Here is a 6,552-nt window from a genome sequence, read left to right as displayed (position 1 = left end):
GAACAGTGTTTTTTTTTTTTTAAACATGTGAATTATTTATGAGCAGGAGAGGATGAGGCTCTCAGTCAGAATGAAACACTGTGAGGAAGATGGACGAGTTTAATGCAAAAGCACAGAAAGTTTCTAAAATGTTTTTAATCCTCTGATCTGCATCATGTCTCTCAATGCAGCTGGAGAGAAAACTCCTGACCAAGATTTATCATCGCTGATCATCTACACACACACACACACACACACACACACACACACACACACACACAGCAAAATGTGTGTATTCTCTCTTTTCCTTTCTTTCGTCCTTTCTTCTGACTGGGAGATAATAGAATTCCAGTTTTGGTAAGAGATAAAACAGACATGCTCTTCAGGCCGTGAGGTGAGCTAAGCTGAGGTGAGCTGTATTGCGGGCACTGAGCCGTGTCACGCTGTTCCGCTGTTCGTTTATGATGCGTGGGTTTGGCAGCGTGTGTGAAATGTTCGTTGTGCGTGTGATTAATCTGACCTTTTCACGTGGAGATAATTGCCTGTCCGGCTGTAATTGGACAGATCGAGTTTATTTTCTGCCGTATTTCATACGCTTATTATTCCTGCGCTGAGTTTGTGACTGTTAAAAGGACAAGCCCAGACGTGTGAAGATTATCCTCCCTGTATGACTTATTTTCAGAGCAGGCGCTCTGGCTTCCTGTCACATCTTGCACGTAGGAAATTAAATTCATTAACATAATGACCTTAAGGTGGAGCATGAAAGTTATTAGGCTTTCCTGAGCTGAGCTAAAACTTATTATTGTTTTTACAATTCTTCAGTATAGGAAATGATGCAGGAGATCAAAAAACATTTAAATGGGAGGTAATAATAATAGTTTGTGAGACCAGAAATAAACCAGCATCATCAAAACCTTGCTTAAACTCAAACATGTTCTACATAAGGAATCAAGTACATGAGTACAGTAAGTAAAATAGTAATGTAGACAAATTACCTATTCGATTATAGTAGCAAACCCTATTTATGTAATCCTGAGTTTCTGATTAGTGTCTAAATTTTGCTAAACATTATTTACACCTATAGCAACACTCATTCAACACTCATTATGTTAATTATTTATATAATGCAAATGTATTTTTTTTTTAATGTGAACATGGCTACGCCTGAGCAAATTTTTATAATTTTGTGTAAAGGTCTGCAGGCTGGGGAGATAACTTTGAGAAATATGTAATATTTTCATAAAACAAAATTAATCCTTTGAGGAACTGGACCAAATCAACCAGGTTGTCAGGAATCCCCCTGCCACGCCCCCTTCGGCGGCTGTCAAACCTCGGGTTTCCCCCAAGCACCTCGCTCCTTCTTCCGTGTGTGCCCCGCCCGCACGGATCTGCTCACAATCGGGCTTCATGGGGAACAGCTGGGGCTCGTTTCACTTACTCATTCCCAGCTCCTATAAAGACCCCACATTCACCCACACTCCGGGTCAGTTATTGTACGTTCATGTGCATGTTTATTCGGCGTATACGTGTTTCCACTACGTACCCGTGTTCTCGGACTCCTCTCTCTCCACGGCTGCGCTTGCCCTTCCGGAGCGCACCTGGATTACCCTGATCCTCCCGGTATGGCTGCATTTGCGTTCTCAGTTTGGATTAAGCTTCTATGTTCCCGCCCAGCTCCGCGCTTTCCCACGCGCATCTGTGGATTACTTGTCCCGAGCGGATATAAATACTTTCGGTTTGTGACTCTCCGTATCCGGTGCGAGTGTTTTGAGTCGGCTTTGCCTTTTCTTTGAATTAAAACCCTGTTTGCTGGCATTTCGGCTTCCGCCTCCATATCTCCGCATAACAGAATAACCGATCCCGAAGAGGAATATACGGACACAAAAAAAAAAAAAAAAAAAAACAAAACAAAAAAAAAAAGAAAAAAAGAAAAAAAAAAAGAAATGGAAATGATCGGATTACCGCCGTGAACACAGCGCGAACCGAACTTCGGAGGTCGGCAGCCAGGCTCCGCCCGGAAAACCCGGAAGATTGCAGCCGTTGCTCGATCGCGCCGGCAGCGCCACACCCCCTCGATGACGTCATAGCACTCCCGGCTCGCTTCTCCGGCAACAGGGCTGAGTGGAGCGTGTTTTACGGAGCTTAGAAGGTTATATGGGCGTATCCGTCCAGCTTCCTTACGGAGAGAGCTAAGATCGCGTTCCACATCTCTCTAATGACTGGGAAGCACTCTCTCTTGCCAGTGAGTTGTGGGATGCGACTGGAGGTGAGTTCCGCTCATGCGCCCGGTTCCTGCAGCTGCTCACCAAGGAACTCGGGATGACCACGGCTGATCTCCATCTCCTCTCCCTGCCCCGAGAACGCTGCCCGCGCCAGAGCTTCCAGGAGATCTCCGCCTGCTTCAGGCCCTCCAGGAGAGGTCCGCTCTGCCTCAGGTTCTCCAGGGGATCTCCGCCGTTCTCCAGACCATCCAGGACGGCTCTGTCCCACTACAGGACCTCCGGGAACTCTCCCTTCTGCTTCAGAACCCCGGGATGACTCTGTTCCGCTCCAGGGTCCTGTGGAGAGCTCCGTTCGCTCCAGGGTCCAAAGGAGAGCTCCGTTCCGCACCAGGTGTCTACAGAGTGCTCCTCTCCGTTTCAGAGCGGCCCGAGAGCTCCTCTCCGTTCTGTGTGTGTGTGTGTGTGTGTGTGTGTGTGTGTGTGTGTGTGTGTGTGTGTGTGTGTGTGTGTGTGTGTGTGTGTGTGTGTGTGTGTGTGTGTGTGTGTGTGTGTGTGTGTGTGTGTGTGTGTGTGTGTGTGTGTGTGTGTGTGTGTGTGTGTGTGTGTGTGTGTGTGTGTGTGTGTGTGTGTGTGTGTGTGTGTGTGTGTGTGTGTGTGTGTGTGTGTGTGTGTGTGTGTGTGTGTGTGTGTGTGTGTGTGTGTGTGTGTGTGTGTGTGTGTGTGTGTGTGTGTGTGTGTGTGTGTGTGTGTGTGTGTGTGTGTGTGTGTGTGTGTGTGTGTGTGTGTGTGTGTGTGTGTGTGTGTGTGTGTGTGTGTGTGTGTGTGTGTGTGTGTGTGTGTGTGTGTGTGTGTGTGTGTGTGTGTGTGTGTGTGTGTGTGTGTGTGTGTGTGTGTGTGTGTGTGTGTGTGTGTGTGTGTGTGTGTGTGTGTGTGTGTGTGTGTGTGTGTGTGTGTGTGTGTGTGTGTGTGTGTGTGTGTGTGTGTGTGTGTGTGTGTGTGTGTGTGTGTGTGTGTGTGTGTGTGTGTGTGTGTGTGTGTGTGTGTGTGTGTGTGTGTGTGTGTGTGTGTGTGTGTGTGTGTGTGTGTGTGTGTGTGTGTGTGTGTGTGTGTGTGTGTGTGTGTGTGTGTGTGTGTGTGTGTGTGTGTGTGTGTGTGTGTGTGTGTGTGTGTGTGTGTGTGTGTGTGTGTGTGTGTGTGTGTGTGTGTGTGTGTGTGTGTGTGTGTGTGTGTGTGTGTGTGTGTGTGTGTGTGTGTGTGTGTGTGTGTGTGTGTGTGTGTGTGTGTGTGTGTGTGTGTGTGTGTGTGTGTGTGTGTGTGTGTGTGTGTGTGTGTGTGTGTGTGTGTGTGTGTGTGTGTGTGTGTGTGTGTGTGTGTGTGTGTGTGTGTGTGTGTGTGTGTGTGTGTGTGTGTGTGTGTGTGTGTGTGTGTGTGTGTGTGTGTGTGTGTGTGTGTGTGTGTGTGTGTGTGTGTGTGTGTGTGTGTGTGTGTGTGTGTGTGTGTGTGTGTGTGTGTGTGTGTGTGTGTGTGTGTGTGTGTGTGTGTGTGTGTGTGTGTGTGTGTGTGTGTGTGTGTGTGTGTGTGTGTGTGTGTGTGTGTGTGTGTGTGTGTGTGTGTGTGTGTGTGTTCAAGTTCAAATAAAGAAGTATTGGCTTAAGATTTACTTAAGTAAAATTAGCCGTTAATCACAGCTTTTTTCTGTTATTACGAGCATATACAAAAAATGTAGACACTTTACAGATTTAAATAATGTATTGCTCTTATCCGTACAATCAAAAAAGACAGGAAAATGCCACAAAAAGCACGTTTGTTGATCCCAGAGGGCTAATTGTGTGCATCATGATGGGTTTTGGTGCTGATTTGAGACTTGGTGCATTATCAAATAATTAAAATGTGGTTAATTTTTTATGTATCTGAGTAAAGAAAGGACATCATGGATAAACGTGTTGTGCTGAAGGTTTTAATTTTAGCTTTTTTATTTTTATTTGTTTATATTCTTAAAAAAAATGGTCAAAAAGAAATGCACACTGCATTAATCGCATGTTAAAATTTGTGCTGTAAAATGTATTTGTGTCAGGGTGCAGTGGCGGAAGCCGGAATGCAGCTTGCTCAGGTTTAATGACAGGATTGAGGAAGAGACACTCACACACACACACACACACACACACACACACACACACACACACACACACACACACACACACACACACACACACACACACACAGCAAAATGTGTGTATTCTCTCTTTTCCTTTCTTTCGTCCTTTCTTCTGACTGGGAGATAATAGAATTCCAGTTTTGGTAAGAGATAAAACAGACATGCTCTTCAGGCCGTGAGGTGAGCTAAGCATTATTATTATTATTATTATTATTATTATTATTATTATTATTATTATTATTATTATTATTATTATTATTATTATTATTATTATTATTATTATTATTATTATTATTATTATTATTATTATTATTATTATTATTATTATTATTATTATTATTATTATTATTATTATTATTATTATTATTATTATTATTATTATTATTATTATTATTATTATTATTATTATTATTATTATTATTATTATTATTATTATTATTATTATTATTATTATTATTATTATTATTATTATTATTATTATTATTATTATTATTATTATTATTATTATTATTATTATTATTATTATTATTATTATTATTATTATTATTATTATTATTATTATTATTATTATTATTATTATTATTATCACCTACCTGTAAAATGGGGTTACAAAAAAAAGACGCATCTAGAGTTTATTTAATTTAATTGACTATTTTGTTTTATTGCTTTTCAATATTGCTTTTAAGTTGTATGTTATTCCATGTGTACAAAGCAAGTTAATGTAAAAGAAAATGTTAAATGTAAAAATGTTTAATACACTTACCTGAGTAAAAAGGCAGGATTTGTGTAATTCTTTGTGTTGAGGTAGAAAATAGCTAGTTTGAACTTCATTCTTGTTATTTTTTTCATACATGATGGAGCGGGAGAGAAATCCGGGGCAGTCAAAGTTTCTGGTGTGGCAAACTGCAAAAATCTCCATGATTAATAGTAACTACCTGAACCTTCTTGGATCTACAAAGTAAAACCAGATAGCAAACATAGCTACCAGGAACGCTCTGTGGTATCTCTGGAACCGCTGGACAAAGTGCGCAAAAACTTTCTTTATGAAGGTAGCTTGTGCAAGGTTATCTTGTGCAAATAGTGATCCGGCAGTTGAATAATGCCTCATTGCACCCCAGCATAGATTCAGATCTGTTAACTTTTTCAAAAACAGGGTTTTGTTAGCATTTAAGTGAACTTTGATTTTCTTTTTTACATTAAATGTGACAGTTATTTTCATTGTTAAGGTTGCCAATTTATGTCATAGTACAGACCCGAAGGTTTAGATAATAAGCATACAATAGTAGAAGTTACTGTGCATTGCAATAGGAGAGATCCTAACTGAAAAAGCCATGGTCCATACCAATTAATCTGAGGGAATAGGGCGCAACAGTAGTTAAAATCTGAGTTCCCTCACAAATGTTTGTTTAGTCTCCACCTCACACTTTGAGCATAGTGTCACTTTTTATTCTTATGCTTTTTTTAATAAACTTGAAAATATAAACAACAAGAGGGTATAAAAGGGGTATATATAAAAAAAAAGAATTAACGTTTAAATCGTGAAATCGCTGCCACCTCTCTTTTTATGTCAGTCTAGTGATATGGATTATTTTATGTCCAGCTTAAAGAATTTCTCTCAAAAGGATATCATTTTTTAAACACACACACACACTTGCATTTAAAAACAGAAGTGCGTACCGACTGTGATTTTTTTTGTACCGTTACACCCCTTATATCGATCTATTGGTTTATATATCTATCAATCTATCCAAATAGCATCTACATTTTAAAAGATTTCAAAGATCTGCTTGCTCTGTATGTGTGTGTGTTTCACCTAAAAAAACATTGTATGCAACTCAATCAATTTCAACAGTGTAAACTAACAGAACTGTAACAAAATAATGAATATTTCATGTGAAGACAGGTTTTGCTTTACCCATTATATGTTAGTAATGTTACAGTTTTACCAAATGAGGTTTAAACTAGGTTAAAACTAGCTTCATCAATACTTGTTTATACTTCTGCCATGAAACCTAAACATGTTCTACATAAGGAATCAAGTACATGAGTACAGTAAGTAAAATAGTAATGTAGACAAATTACCTATTCGATTATAGTAGCAAACCCTATTTATGTAATCCTGAGTTTCTGATTAGTGTCTAAATTTTGCTAAACATTATTTACACCTATAGCAACACTCATTCAACACTCATTATG

Source organism: Silurus meridionalis, chromosome 26, assembly GCF_014805685.1.
Source record: "Silurus meridionalis isolate SWU-2019-XX chromosome 26, ASM1480568v1, whole genome shotgun sequence".
Taxonomy (NCBI): domain Eukaryota; kingdom Metazoa; phylum Chordata; class Actinopteri; order Siluriformes; family Siluridae; genus Silurus; species Silurus meridionalis.
The sequence above is the reverse complement of the archived record's forward strand: the minus strand, read 5'-3'. Positions refer to the sequence as shown.